Below are 16015 nucleotides of genomic sequence, written 5' to 3'. Positions count from 1 at the left end.
AGCCACAAGAAACTAACGCAGAATGAAAACTTGAAACCAGCGCCTATTACTGATAACAACTTGGAAGTTATCTGTCTACATTTTATTTACTTATATATGCATGCATACATTATATACTTACAGAGTATATGTATATAATTTTTAAAACAAACATCACTGCTACTATTTTTTTCACTCCATGGATGTTCAAAATATCATTCTAGGTCTGTGTATATAGATTGGTCTGTGTATATATATTTTTAATAGCTACCTAATAGCTCATTATACAGATGCGTCATTATTTACTCAGTACCTTCTTGTTTGGCATTTAGGTTATTTCTGTTATTTTAAAATTACAAATAATATTTTAGTAGACATTTCTGTACTTGTATATTTTCACAAGGATACAAGTATATCTGAACAATTAATTCCTAAATTACGTTTTTTAAAAAGTATAATTTCCTTTTGTATCTGGCTTCTTTTTTTAGAAATTGTGAAATATAACATATTACAAAAGAGCAATACATTTCCAAGTACATTTTAACAGGTAGTTATAGAACAAATTTTGAAGTTTGGTATGGGTTACAGTTCCACAATTTTTCATTTTTTCCTCTAGCTTCTTCAAGGCACTGGAAACCAACAGAAATATCAATATAATGATTCAGCAGTCATACTCTTTGTTGAATCATATCTTCTCTGTTATGCTACTCCTCTTAAGCATGTATACATGAAAGCAATACATTTAAAAGTATATTGCAACAATTAGCTGTAGAACAGATTTCAGAGTTTGGTATGAGTTACAATTCCACAATTTTAGGTTTTTATTTCTAGCTGTTTTAAGGCACTGGAAGCTAAAAAAAAAAATACGAGTACAATGATTCAGCACTCATACTCATTCATTAAACTCTACCTTCTCTGTATAACTCCACCATCAGCTTTGATCTTTCTCCCACTCTTTAGGGGTATTTGGACTGTGCCATTCTAACTTTTTCATGTTGGAAGGAGCTGTTGATAATATGGGATAGGGGAATGGAACCAACTGATGTTCTAGAAGGGCTGGCCCCTCTGCATTTCATGACTTATCTGGTCCAGGGACCCATCTGGAGGTTGCAGGTTTTGGAGAGTTACCTCAGTGCATGGAACACTTGTAGAATTTTATATAATGCCCTAGGTATTCTTTAGAATTTGTAGGAATGGTTTTGGTTGGTGTTTGGCAAGTTATGATAGGTAGCAATGTCAAACTGAAGCTTGGTAAGAGTGACCTCCAGAGTAGCCACCGATACCTTATTTATTACATTTCTTTCCCCCTTTTGGTCAGGATGGCATTGTTGATCCCATGGTGCTAAATTACATTTTTAAAAATATGTTGGTGGGGGAGTACAGAATATAAAAAATGAAATTTACATTGAAATTCATTATGGAAATAAATTTCATCCTCAAGCACTGGGTGTAAAATGGAATTGAAAATGCAACTTTGCCTGCCTTTTCCTTACTCCTTGCTATGTTTCATGATAAAAACTTAGGTTGTTTAATTTTCAAAATTCTGTTTTCACAGTAATACCTGGTTTTAAATATACTCATGTTCTTTTCTCCGTAATGCAGTGGCTATATACATTGATCCATCTGATCCCAGATTGAAGTCACATATTTATTGCTCCTTTACATACCTTCCAAGCATCACTGTCTTTTTCATTGCTGTATTCCTACCATGTGTCTCCAAATGGTAAATATTACGAAATATTTGTGATTTAATTGAAAGACACAGCAAGACTGGACAATTTCCGTATCTTGTACCCAAATATTTTGTTTATGTGAGAAAAGATTCTAGAGGCAAGTGACGTCTAGGTTTTTCCTAGGCTGATATAAAGAGTGACAAGAAAATTTATAATCAATAGTTGAGAATTCATTCAACAATAGCCCCATGCTCTTTACATGCATTCTTGCCTTACGACACTAACTCTTCAGCTGATTTGCTTCTGGCTTGAACTTTTAAACTGTTGGGGTTCATTTACACCAAAGCTAGTCGTCTTGCTATATCTTTTTGTCACCTGCACCTGCATTATGGGGCTTCCTATGTCTATATGGAAGCAGTGCCCACTGAATTACATATGGTTGGAACCAGCAGGGCTTATGGGTTTACAGTGATTCCATTTCATACGTCACTATCCCACGATGATGGCTATGTTCCTCTCAGCTACTACAGAAGGAACCAAAGCTCCTTTCTGTACTATTTCCTTTAGGTATTTCTGCCAAAAGCTTACAGAGGAAGACAGCTCTTATGCCATCATTTTTCTTCTTTAATGAGGGCAGAAAACAAACAAATAAATAACACCCACCATCACTCCCACCCCCAGGGTATTAATATCCTTTCCCATCCAGGAACTCGTAATAACATTTAAAAATTCTTTTCTACTCCTTTGGCTTATGTTAAAGCTGTCAGTCATGCTTGTTGCTGATAGCAATGACTTTTTAATGCTTTAAGTACATGTTAAGCATATATAGTATTGCAACATATTTTTAAACAAATGTAGGCCAATTGTTGCTCCAAATTCTTACATAGATATGAAGGGATTACGTCTGGAGGCCATTTTAGAAATTTGTTTTAAAATACACATGATCATTTCCATATGGCTTTTTACCATTTTACACAATTTTGGAATTGGAATACTTAATGCAATGATATTGGTTCCCCTCCCCTCTACTATTAAACAATAAAAGTGCACTAGTTCTGTTGGTTCTTTGGTGTTATAAAAATTTCATACTCCCAAAGTTTGAATTGTTATTTGCACCTTGAAAGATAGTGTCCAGTAGAGAAAATGGAAAGCTGTTTTCTGTGCAGGTATAGAATCATGTAATACTCAGGTATAAAATCTTACTGGCTCCTAAAATTAGTTGTTTCTTTGTTCCTGTAAAACTAGAAGTTAACTTTAGCTCTCAATCCAGTTATGCCTCCTGAGGTCTGTTTAAAATCTTTTTTTTATAAACCTAGAAGCTTCAAAAGTCTCTTCACCAGTTAAAAAGCAGATTGTATATTTATAGTCTTGAGGGTCTAAGGAAATTACTCAAACTACTCTTGGAAGTGATGCAATGAACAAGAAAATTGCAAGAACAATTTTGGCATTAGATTTCTGACAGATTTTAGTTTACATGAAAGAATCACAGATATGATTAGATGATTTTGAACATTTTCAGACCCACAGCACAGTTGGATGTCTTTCAGGTCCAGTTATCCTGGTGTCAAATATCCTAAGATCAAGGGAAGAAAGATGAAGTCATTCGACACGCTGGAATTTGGGATAGTTATCCATTAATTTATTAATATGTATTTCTTGAGGATATATGATGTGCACAACACTATTCCAGGGGTTTGGGACATAGCTGACAGTAAAATAGACAAAGGTCCTTGCCTTCATAAACTGTGTCATTTACTTATCCTTATTTACATAAAGTAAGTAAACTATATATTATGTTAGCAGTTGATAAGTGCTGTGAACGAAAGAGAAAGTCGAGCAGGATGGGGGGAAGTGGGAATGCTGAGGGGATGGGAGGGACGATGGAGCAAGAGGGCACTGGGAATTGAGACAGTGTGATCAGGGCAGACCCTATTAAGAAGGTGACATTTGAGCAAAGACTTGAAGGAGGTGAAAGAGGTAGCCACACAGACGTATGAGTCAGAGCATTCTAATCACTGGGAACGATTCATGCAAAGGCACTGAAGTGAGAACTTTCCTGGCATGTTCAAGGGTTAGCAAGGAGGCCAATGTGGCTGGAGTAGAGACAAGAGGAAAGGTTGTGTGAGTTGTTTTCAGAAGAGCAACAGGGATTGGATGATACTGGCCACCGCAGAGGCCTGGGCCTTTCCTCTGCATGAGACGGGGAGCCACTGCACAGTTTTGAGCACAGGAGTAACTGGTATGACTTAGCTTCTAGCAGCATCCCTGAGGCTGCTATTTTGAGACTATACATAGGGGGCTGGAGGGACAGTTAAGAGCAGGAGGGGGCTGCTGGTGGCTTGGTCCAGGGCAGGATCAGTGAAAAATTGCAGGTAGCAACTGAATTCTGGTTATATTTTGAAGAGAGAGGCAACTGAACTTCTTGATAGATGAAGAAAGAGGCATAAGAGAAAGAAAGGGATGATTCCAAGTTTTTTTTTTTTGTTTTTTTTTTTTTGCCTGAACACCCACAGGCTGGCGATGTCATTAAATAAGAGAATGAAACGTGCAGGCAGCAGCCACGAACAATACAGAGATAAATCACAAAACATGCTTCTAATGTAGGAGCTACTTTATATGATTATCATTTTTCAGCACGCTATTTCTTAGATCATTTCACCCTTAAAATAAGAGCTCCTGCCATGGTCTCATTCAAGCTACAGCATGACTGGAATTGAAAATAGTTGTAAATAATAAGCTCTCAGGAGCCAGCGTGAGCTGGCTTTAGGACACCACCGTGTCTGAGTTATGGAAATTAGAATGAAACTTTGCAATACAATTGACCATTTCTGGGACTGCCTGAGACTTAAGGGTAGTCTAGTTTTTTATGTATTCGCCAGATCTTAAAACTATAAATCAACTGTTACATTTCATACGGCTGAGACTTTAAGGTAAATGCTCTCTTGATAGAAAAATTAGCTATAAGATATTCCAGGAATCAGAGTCACTTTTTCATTTTCTTTTCTTGTTTGGATATTTAGAATAAATTAACATTTTATGCATTTTACTGTCCGTTGAATATTTACTTATGGCTGGCAATTATCGATAACTTTATTTTTTTGCTTCTAAGATATTTATTCTAACCAAATGGCACTTGAAAATCTGTATATTTCATTTAATTTGAAATCATTTAAGTACTAATTTAGCACACTCACTTTAGAGATCAATTAACAGTGTCTTTTGCTTTTATAACATGAAGTCTGTTTGATCGCTTGACTTCATGGAAACACCTTTGTTTGGTTAGGTTTATATAGGAAGGGCTTCATTGTTTATATTATTGGTGATATTTTTCAACAACTGTGCTGTGTTAAACCCTACCTTGAACATGAAGCATTTTGTTCACGTATTGCTGAAATATACCCTGGTTCTGTAATACTTCCGAGACAAATTGGGCAAAATGAATGTAGTACAAATCTGGTCAGCCCTGAGGGTATTAATTACATATTAAAATGAACAGCAGCCCAAATATACATTTCCAAATTGCCATTTTCATGGATCACAATTATTCAAGACTGATATTCATGTGAACTGCTATAGTCTAACAGATTTGTCATATTATGAAAACTGACAAATAAGAGAAAAATAAGAAAATGTTTTTTGTTTTCTATGCCTCATGAGACAACACCCACTATCATCAGACCTCAATGATATATTTTAATTTTTTAAAATTAGGGTAAGATTGACATATACTTAGTTATTAAGCATTCAGTTTATTAAGCTTTGACAATTTTAAGAACCCAAGTAACCATCACCCAACCACAGACCAGAATTGTTCAATAGAACTTTCAACAATAATGGCAATGTTCTATATCTGTTTTGTCCAACGTAATAACCACAAGCCACATGTACTTTTTTAGCATTTGAAATATTGATAGTCTTGTTAAAGAACTAAATTTTTAATTTTATTTAATTTTAAATTCCTATGGCCACATGTCACTAGTGGCCAGAGTATGGGACACTGCAGCCCTTGATAGTCCTTGCTACCAAGGATTCTAGAAGAGAATTAAACCCTAATGCCCAAAGGCATACACTGATTCTAATGAATTAACTTACACTGTGTATCCAGAGTGGTGCTAACTATATATCATTATTAGGAGAATTAAGAGAATAGTCACTCAGATCCTTTTCTGTAAGGCTCAATTCTCTTACAGCCCCCAGTTGGGAAAGGCTTTCCTAAAAAGTTCCTCCTTTTGCCTTTCCAGTCAATACCACCTTTGTTAGTTTGCAAGCTGCTGGAATGCGATATACCAGAACTAGAACAGCTTTTATAAAGGAAATTTAATAAATTGTAAGTTTACAGTTCCAAGCTGATGGAAATGTCCAAACTAGGGGTCATGGTCAGGTTCATGTGTCACCTTGGCCAGGTGTGCTGCCCGGTTGTCTGGTTGGGCAAGCGCTGGCCTGTCTGTTGATAACATTTCATGGACTTAAATAATGACCACATTGGCAGCATCCACAGCTGATGTGCAATCAGCTAAGGGGTTTGTCTTCTGCAATGAGTGGATTTTTTTTTTTTTTAATTACATGGGCAGGCACCGGGAAACGAACATGGGTCCTCGGGCATGGTAGGCAAGCATTCTTACCTGCTGAGCCACCATGGCCCCAATGAGTGAATCTTAATCTAATCACCAGAAGCTTTTAAGGAGGACTCAGAAGAGACAATCACTCTGCCTGCTTCAGACAGCCAGCCTCCCTGAAAGTTCATGGAGAAACTTCATCGGCGATGCCAGCTTGTGGTCTGCCCTACAGACCTTGGACTCTTCATCCCCACGGTTATGTGAGACACTTTTATAATTTTATATTTACAGATATCTCCTGCTGATTCTGTTTCTCTAGAGAACCCTAGCTAATACAGCTTGGTACTAGGAGTGGTTCTTAAGAAACAAAATCTTAAAAATGTGTTTTTATGATTGGTTTTCTACTCTGACTGGACTCAAAGGCACTAAAGACTCAGAATGCTACCACCAATCCATGGGGTGAGCTGGCAAAAGAGATAGTCAAAATATCACCACTGGATTCTGCGAATGCTTTGCTTATCTGAAGCCAGCCTCTGGGGGATAGTGTTTTTTGACACCTTCATGGAATTTTGTGGAATTAGAAGGTATAGAGATGTTGGTTGATTGTTATTAGATACACTGTATACATTGATGAGGAAAAGGGATGAGCAGAAGGCTTCAAATGAGAAGCTTAAGCACTGTATGACAGATGCAAAAGTTTCCATGAGTGCCCTGAAGGAAAATCTTATTTCCTATAGCCACAGACTTGCGATGTCTGAAAATCAGACTCAGAATCTCATTGTTAGGGTAGCAACTTTACAATGTAAAACTGAAATCTCAGCCTTGCATGGTGTCTGCTCTTAAAGCAAGGGCATTGGTTGGAAAGGAGTGGGACCCTAAAAAATGGAATGGTGACATAAGGATTGATAATGATGGCTGTGGAGAGGTAGAAACCCTAGGTTATGAGGAGTCTTCTCTACATAACCCTGCACTAGTCTGGCCTGAGGACATAGACGCCCCATTTCCATGCTGCCTTGAGGTGTTGGTCACCCAACCTCCACCTGAAGGTATTAATCCTGGAGTGATTATCCTGTTTGACCAAATGAAACTGCAAATAAATGCCATGAAGCAATTGGCTTGGAAGGTACTTCTAATTCTTTTCATGCCCACCCCAACCTCCCATCTTTTCTTCCAGCTCACAACTAGACTGAAGTCCCAACAGGCCCCAAATGGTGAGGAACACCGTGTCACTCATGAGGAGGTATGCTATACTCCAAAAGAACTGCATGGGTTTTCTGATTTATATAGACAGAAATCAAGGAAATATGTGTGGCAATGGATTTTAAGGGTGTGGGGTAATGGTGGGAGGAATACAAAGTGAATTTATTGATATAGGCCCACTAAGCAGAGATTCTGCATTCAGTGTTATAGCTCAAGGGATTAGGAAAGGTATTAACAGTTTGTTTGGATGGTTGGCTGAAATATGGATCAAAAGATGACCGACATTACCTGAGGTTGAAATGCCAGAACTGCCCTGGTATAATGTAGATGAGGGGATCCAATGGCTTAGAGGGATTGGAATGTTAGAGTAGATTTATCATACAAAGCCTGCTCTTACACCCCAAGAATGTCTGGAGGATGCACTTTTTACCAGAACTGTGAGAAATAAATTTGTGAGTCTAGCACCATTATCTCTGAAGAGCTCTGTAGTCGTCCTTCTCTGTAGGTCAGATATATTACTATAGTAATGGCTGTCACTGAGCTGGAATCCTTAAACACAGTGGGGATGATGGGATCCCAAGTTGGCAGAAGTCAGGTGGCAGCACTTAATCACCAAAGACAAGGTGGGTGTGGCTATCATAATGGATAGCAGACTCAAAGCAGGAGTCAGAATAATGTGACTCTCAGAGACTGGTAGCATTGGCTAGTAGATCATGGGGTACCTAGAAGTACAATAGGTGGGGCAGTCTACTAAATTCTTATTTGAGCAGTATAAGCAAAAGAGTTCTAGGTCAAGTGAACAGAAGTCTAATTCAAATTACAAAAACAAAGAGTCATGGCTCCTTAATCAATTTCCAGACTTGAGACAGTTTACAGACCCAGAGCCCCTTGAATGAGGGGTTGGCCAGGTCTCTTTGGGGAAGGACCCTGTTACTCTGCCACAAATTTATACTGTTAATCTTCCTCCAAGCCGTCCCCAAGGAGACCGATGGCCTTTTACCAGAGTAACTGTACATTGGGGAAAAGGAAATGATCAGACATTTTGGGGATTGTTAGACACTGATTTGGAAGGGACGTTAATTCCAGGGGACCCAAAACGTCACTCTGGTCCACCAGTCAGAGTGCGGGTTTATAGAGGTCAGGTGATCAATGATGTTTTAGCTCAGGTCCATCTCACAGTGGGTGCAGTGGGCCCCTGGACCCATTCTGTAGTTATTTCCCCAGTTCCAGAATGCAGAATTGGAATAAACATACCAAGCAACTGGAAGATTCCCCATATTGGCTCTCTGAGTTGTGGAGTGAGGATTATTATAGTAGGAAAAGCTAAGTGGAAGCTACTGGAACTGCCCTATCTAGCAAAATAGTAAGTTAGAAGCAATTCAGGATTCTTGGAGGAATTGCAGAGATTAGTGCCACCCTTAAGTACTTGAAGGATGCAGGGGTACAGGGGTGGTGATTCCCACCACATCCCCATTCAACTCTCCTATTTGTCCTGGGCAGAAAACAGATGGGTCTTGGAGGACGACAGTGGATTATCATAAACTCAACCAGGTGGCAACCCCAATTGCAGCTGCTGTTCTGGATGTGGTATCATTGCTTGAGCAAATCAATATACCCCCTGGTACTTGGTATGCAGCTATTGATCTGGCAAATGTTTTTTTCTCAATAGCAGTCAGTAAGGACCACCAGAAACAGTTTGCTTTCAGCTGGCATCATTACCAATGTACTTTCACTGTCCTACCTCAGGGGTATATCGACTCTCCAGTCCCATGTCATAATCTTGTCTGCAGGGACTTTGATCGTTTCTCCTTCCCACAAGACATGACACTGGTTCATTATATTGGTAATATCATGTTGATTGGACCTAGTGAGCAAGAAGTAGCAACTACTCTCCAAACTTATTGGTAAGGCATTTGTGTGTCAGTGGATGGGAGATAAACCCAATAAAAATACAGGGGCCTTCCACCTCAGTGAAATTTCTAGGTGTCCAGTGGTGTGGGGCATGTTGAGATATTCAACATGATGAAGGATAAGTTGCTGCATCTGGCCCCTCCTACAACCGAAAAAGAGGCACAATGCCTAGTTTGTCTCTTTGGATTTTGGCGACAACATATTCCTCATTTGGGTGTGTTACTTTGGCCCATTTATTGAGTGACTAGAAAAGCAGCCAATTTTGAGTGGGGACCTGAATAAGAGGAAGGTCTGTGACAGGTCCAGGCTGCTGTACAAGCTGCATTTTGATTTGGACTATATGGACCCAGCAGATCCAATGGAGCTGGATGGGTCAGTGGCAAATGGAGATGCTATCTAGAGCCATTGGTAGGCCCCATAGGAGAATCAAATGCAGACCCTTTGGAGTTTGGAGCAAAGCCTTGCCATCCACTGCAGATAATTGTTCTCCTTTTGAGAAATAGCTTTTAGCCTCCTACTGGGCCTTAGTAGAGACTGAATGCTTGACCCTGGGCCACCAAGTTACCATGCTAAGTAGTATTTCTTTGTATCAACATACCACAATTTGTTTATCCATACTCCATTTAAGAGATATTTTGGTTGTTTGCAAGTTTTTAGCTATTAAGAAACAGTCTGCTGTGATATTGTGCTATAAGACGTTTTGTGGACACATGTTTTCTTTTTTTGGGGGGCGGGGGGAGTAAACATTCAGAAGTGGAATTATTGGGTCATAGGGTAGGTGTACATTCAATTTTATAAGAACCTGAAAAAAGTTCTCCAAAGTGTTCTATACTCCTACTAGCAATGTATGGAAGTTCCACTTGTTCCACAGCCTCATCAGCATTTTCTGGATTTTAGCCATTCTATTGGGTATGAAGTAGTGTATTTAATTTGCATTTCCCTTATAATTATTGGTATGAAGCAGCTTTCCATGTGCTCCGAGGCCATTTGTATTTCTTCTTTTGCAAGTCTTTTGACTGTTAAAAATATTGGTTGCTTGTCTTTGTATTGTTGATCTGTGGATGGTCTTTACATATTTTGACTCACTTATTTATGTTTTTAATGGTGTCTTTTGATGCAGTCCAATTTATAATATTTTTAAATAGTGTGGAGCAAGCTGCTACACTGTGTGTCATGGAAACACAAGTAGAGGCACAACAGATTTTCAACAAGTGACCACTTTATCACTTAAACAGCTCAAAGGGTCAAGGAGGAGGGGATGAGATTCAATCATGGCCAAAACCCTGGGGACGCCAATTACCTGGGTCAGGGTCTGCAGTTCTACACACCCCGCTTTGAGTTGGAGATGAGGAACACTTGTGCTGCCCAAGTGGTTGTGTTTTATACACCCTAGGAGTAGGGGGCCCCCAACTAAGTTGCAAAAAGCATTCATCAAACAATCCCTGCGCCCTGGCAACAGCTGGGGCTAGTTAAGATTTAATGTCTCCTCCAAGGTGCCTGCCATTTCTTGTGAAGTGGAAACATACTGAATACCTGTATGCAAACAAACATAAATATATACATGCCAAATATCTGCACACAAACAAACAAGAAAGGAAAAGGAGCACGTAGGCAAGGGTTCAGGGATGGCTGCTGATTGTGTCCATGACTTTCCCAATAAATGATTCATACTTTCTGTGTCTAAAAAAATTCTACCTACTTCTGGTCATAAGGATATTTTCTGATATTTTCTTCTGGAAGGTTTATAGCTCTGGCTTTTACATTTAGGTTATAATCTATCTCAAGTTAACAATTGCACATAGTGTTAGGTAGAGATATAAATTAATTTGTTTCTATATAGTTATCCAATTGTACCAAGACTATTTGCTAGAAAGAGTTTCCTTCCCTCTTTTATGAGAACATGGCATTTTGATTAAAAAAAAAATCAGTTGACCATACTTGGGAGTCTATTTCTTAGTTTTTAATTGATTCTATTGGTTATTTGGTATGTTTCTTGATTATTGCAGTTTTATAATAAGCCTGAAAGTCAAGTAGTATAAATATCCCAACTTTGTTCTTTTTTTATCCAAAATGTTCTTGCTTCTTTTAGATCCTCTGCATTCATAAGAAACAGACTCTTGGAGTTTTGGTTGGGTTTGCATTAAATCCATAAATTAAGCTGGGGAGACTTGACATGTTAACAGTAATGAGTTTTCAATTCATGAATATTGTATATTTCTTCATTTAGGTCTTTAATTTTTGTCCACGATATTTTGTAGTTTTCAGTGTAGAGGTCTTATGTTCTTTTACTCTGCTTTTTTTTTATTAGGATGTAACATTTTATTTTGCTATTATTATAGATGTTTTTTAATTTCATCTTACAATTATTTATTGCTGGTATATAGAAATTTAATTGTTTTTTTTTTTTTGGTATATTGAACTTCTTTGTTTCTGTGGCTTTGCTAAGCTAATCCTAGAAGGTTTTTTTTTGTAGATTCCATAGTATGTATAATGGCTACTTCTTTTCCAAACTTTGTGCTTTCTTTTACTTCTTTTTCTTATTTTGTTGTATGAATTACAACCTCCAATGCAATACTTAATAGAATTGGTAAAGTGGACGTCCTTGCCTCATTCCCTATTTTAGGAAAAAAGGACTTAATATTTTACCATTAAGAATGATGGAAGCTGTAGGTTTTTCATAGATTATCCTTTATTAGATAAGAGAGTTACATTATGTTCCCAGTCACTGAGGATTTAGTTTGATCATGACTGGATGATATATTTTGCCAAATTATTTTTCTGCATTTATTGAGATGATCATATGCATTTCTTCCTTTGTTCTATTAATGCGGTTCACTGCATTAATTTATTACCTTAAATTCTTGGAATAAATTTCACTTGGGCATGTCATATATTTACATCTTGCTGGATTCAGTTTACATCTTTTTAATTTTTTTTCGCATGGGCAGGCACTGGGAATTGAACCTGGGTCTCCAGCATCTCTGGATTCAATTTAGTAATACTTTGATGTTGCATCTACCTTTGTAGCATTTTTCAGTTTGTAGTTTCTTTTTAAATCTCCTTATTAGGTTTTGGTATCATGGTGATGCTGGCCTCATAAAAATCTTGGGAGCTGTTCACTCCTCTATATTCTCTGTGTTAATGTAAATTTAGAAATATTTTTTCTTTTACTATTTTAACAGAATTCATTGTTTAAGCAATCTAGACCTGTACTTCATTTTAAAGAAAGGTTTTTTTAAAACTACAAATCCAATTTTCTTAATAGACAGAGGACTATTTAGATTTCTATTTCTTGTTTTCAAATAATGCGTCCATTTCATTTATGGTGCCAAATTTATTGGCATAAAGTTGCTCATAGCATCTTACTGTCTCTTTAATGTCTGTAGCATTTATAATGATGAACCTCTTTCATTTTTGATGTTGGTAATTACATAATCATCTTGTAGGAAGTTTATCAATATTATTAAACATTTGAAAGAACTGACTTCGATTTTCTCTGTCCTTTGTTTTATTACTATTTCTATTTTTACCATCATTATTCCCTTCCTTCTACTTATTTTGTAAATGAAAATAAGTTAAAATGAACTAAATCTAGTTTTTCTCCTTCCTTTTCATTTACTATATAAATTTTTAGTTATGTGTGAAATACTAATTATTTGCATTTATTTATTGACTCTGCATACATGCGTTGAGCATCTGTCTATTCCATGGAAGATACTGGGGTAAGAAACAATGAACAAGATATGCACAGACCCTGCCCTTTGGCATTCACAATTTTGTTGAGTAGGTGGACTTGGCAGTGACAGGTATTATGAGGGAAAATTTCAGGGACATCTGGGCGTTTATAAGAGGGAAATGCATACAACTGGGAATTTGGGGAAAGCATTCCTGAGGAAGTGCAGCTTGACGTGAGACACAACCATGACTAAGAGCGAGTACAGGAAGGACGAGAGAGGAGAGCACTCCAGACAGAAGCATCAGTGAGTGCAAGATTTTGGTACAGGAAGAAGCTTGGTGGGTTTGAGGAATTAAGGAGAGCCAGAATAGCTGGGACACGGAACGGAGAGGGAGAGCAGCTGGAGATGAGGCTCCTGTCAGTCAGAGTTCCCCAGAGAAACAGAACAAACAGCATATTTGTAAATATATATTTGCTAAGAGATGATTTTAAGAAATTAGCTCACACGATAGTGAAGGCTGGCCGGTCTGAGATTTACAGGCAGGCCAGCAGGCTGGGAATTCTGGTAAGCCTGAAGTTGCTGTCCTTAGGCAGAAACCCACAGGGGAAGCCAGGAGGCTGGAATCACGGTAAGAGTTGATGCTTCTCTCTCGAGGCTGAAATCTATAGGAGATGCCAGCACGCTGGAAACTCAAAGAGGAGTAGATGGTGTGCTCTTTGAGGCAGAATTTCTTCTTTCCAGAATCTTCAGTTCTTTGCTTTTAAGGCCCTTGACGGATTGGTTAGAGACCACCCACATTTATTGTAGAAGCTAATTCTGTCCACAAAATGCCTCCAAAGCAACATCTATGCCAGTGTTTGACCAAACAACCTAGCTGAGTTGACACTGAAATTAATCATCACAAAGCTTTAGAAGCAGATAGGGCAAAAACATGTGGCTTTGTAGGGCATGTGAATAATTTCAGATTTATCCTAACTAAGGGTAATGGAAAATAGTTGAAGAATTCTAATCCAAGGAGATACATCTGGCTTGCATTTTACAAATATCATTCTGCTGCTGCTGCTGCTGCTGCGTGTGTGTGTGTATGGTATAGACAAAGGGCAAACACTGATAAATAAAGACTAAAGTGGAGGGGGGGGCAACTGCAAGTGAGACATGATATTGCATGGGAAGTTTTAAAGAAAATGTCTACATATAATCAAAGTTCTTTGGCAGAATTCCGACTTTGATTCAGTAACTAGCTACTGTTAAAATGGAACCAAAGTAATGTAATACCGTGATTATTAGAAGAGATTTTCCCCGAGTTGACCTTCTTTAGAGTGCCATATACTTAGCAGTCTATTTCTTTGATTTTATCAATGTTGAGTATAACCTGCACAGATATGAGCATGGCACTGTCATTCTGCATTGTGAAAAGTCAGACACAGTGGGGCGACCAGAGAATGTAGGTCACCTATAAATTCAACATCACAAGTTTGACTTTTAAGTATTAAGGAGAATTCCGAAATACAAAGTAGATGAAAAACAGATTTCATTGTGTTTACTTTTTCACTTAATTGCACATTTTTTCTGATAGCTTATGAAATTTTGTACATTTTCCATTGAAAATGAAAATTTTTTGGCGTCTCAAATTTTAATAAATATTTTTCAGGAACATTTTGAATATGAATTTAAACACTTAAATAACATTTAAATAGCATTTAAACAATTAAATAATATTTAAGCAGTTATTTACCTCTGTACCTTTGTCCTAGCTATCATATCTATATTCTATCTTAAAAAGTTGTTGGAATGTTTGTTTAGCCTTAGTGAATATTTAAAAATTGTGTTGGGAGGAAATACAGTTTCATCAGTATATTTAAATTTAAAAAATTCTTTTACTTTTTTTTTGGTTTTTAAAGCATATTTTAATAATTCTTTCAAACAGAAAACTTATGAGTATCATTTGAGTGACTATTTTTTCATTTTTGAATATGAATTAAAGATATCTCAGTCATCTTTCTGTAGAAGTTATGAAGATTACTTTCTAGTGGGATTTACCTTCAGCAATAAATTAAGGAAGTAAAGGATCAATTTGGTCTAAAAATAAGCCAACTGGGCCTTAATATAGTCAGGGCTATAATTGATTACCTAAATTTCAAAGAAAGATAACTGCATAATTGTTCTATTTTGTAGAGCTTTTGCTGGAATTTTTTATTTTGTTATCAGGATAATGTCAAGTTTCATTTTAGAAGATTTTTTTTTTTTTTAAGGAGAACATGCGTTAAGATATTAATTGAAAAGTACTTTTTATTGCTTTCTAATATTTCCAAGTGTGTATTTGCTTGATTATTAGTGAGATATAGTATATTCTTGATATATACATATACAGTATGCTGGATATTGCATAATCTGTAAATACAGAAGCAAGATACATCTTCCTTCTATGACTACAATTTAGAATTGCATTTTTGTAGTGTTTGATTTTATTTGTATTTTCTAATTCAGTATTTCTTAAATGCCATTGCACCCATGATAACATTTTCACTAGATCATAATGTAGTGATAAAAATAAGGGTAATATTTTGCATAAAACTGGATGCATTTAATTTTATGGAGTATCCTTTATTCTGAGATTATACTTTTCTTAATTCTGAGTTTACATTATACCTTATCTTAGAAATCATGGTAATAATTGATAATAGCTGGCAGTTGATTTATGAGATGTACTTATTTGGCAGAATAAAAATGTCTGCAATACTCCGTCAGATCCATAAACACTTAATTTTGGAATTTCATCACCCAGTCAAATTTATCGACCTGAGAGCTACTAATTCAATTAATACTCAGTTCTTCAAAATTTTTAATAAGGTGGAAAAAAACCACTAAAGAGCTCATCAAAGATACCTGACAGTGACAGAAATGAAATTTATCCATTTGAAAATAAATGTCCTCTTTTGGATCTAGGTTATTATGGATGCTTCTTTTACTGTAAATACCCTAAAATAGAGGGTGGTCCATTGTACTGAAAAAATTTTTT

The 16015-nt window shown here is 37.0% G+C and overlaps 1 long non-coding RNA gene across 1 annotated transcript in view; it reads left to right on the top strand.

Annotated features, from left to right (window-relative positions):
• The first annotated feature begins 6235 nt into the window (after positions 1–6235).
• Positions 6236–16015, top strand: part of LOC143665553 (uncharacterized) — a 110632-nt gene continuing 100852 nt past the window's right edge. The window contains exons 1-2 of the long non-coding RNA XR_013167051.1: positions 6236–6468; positions 7383–7448. This is a non-coding gene — a long non-coding RNA (uncharacterized LOC143665553). The remainder of the gene's footprint in view (positions 6469–7382; positions 7449–16015) is intronic.

This window comes from Tamandua tetradactyla, chromosome 21, assembly GCF_023851605.1.
Source record: "Tamandua tetradactyla isolate mTamTet1 chromosome 21, mTamTet1.pri, whole genome shotgun sequence".
Lineage (NCBI taxonomy): Eukaryota > Metazoa > Chordata > Mammalia > Pilosa > Myrmecophagidae > Tamandua > Tamandua tetradactyla.
Note: the sequence above shows the minus strand (reverse complement) of the source record. Positions and strands in the feature narration are given on the sequence as shown.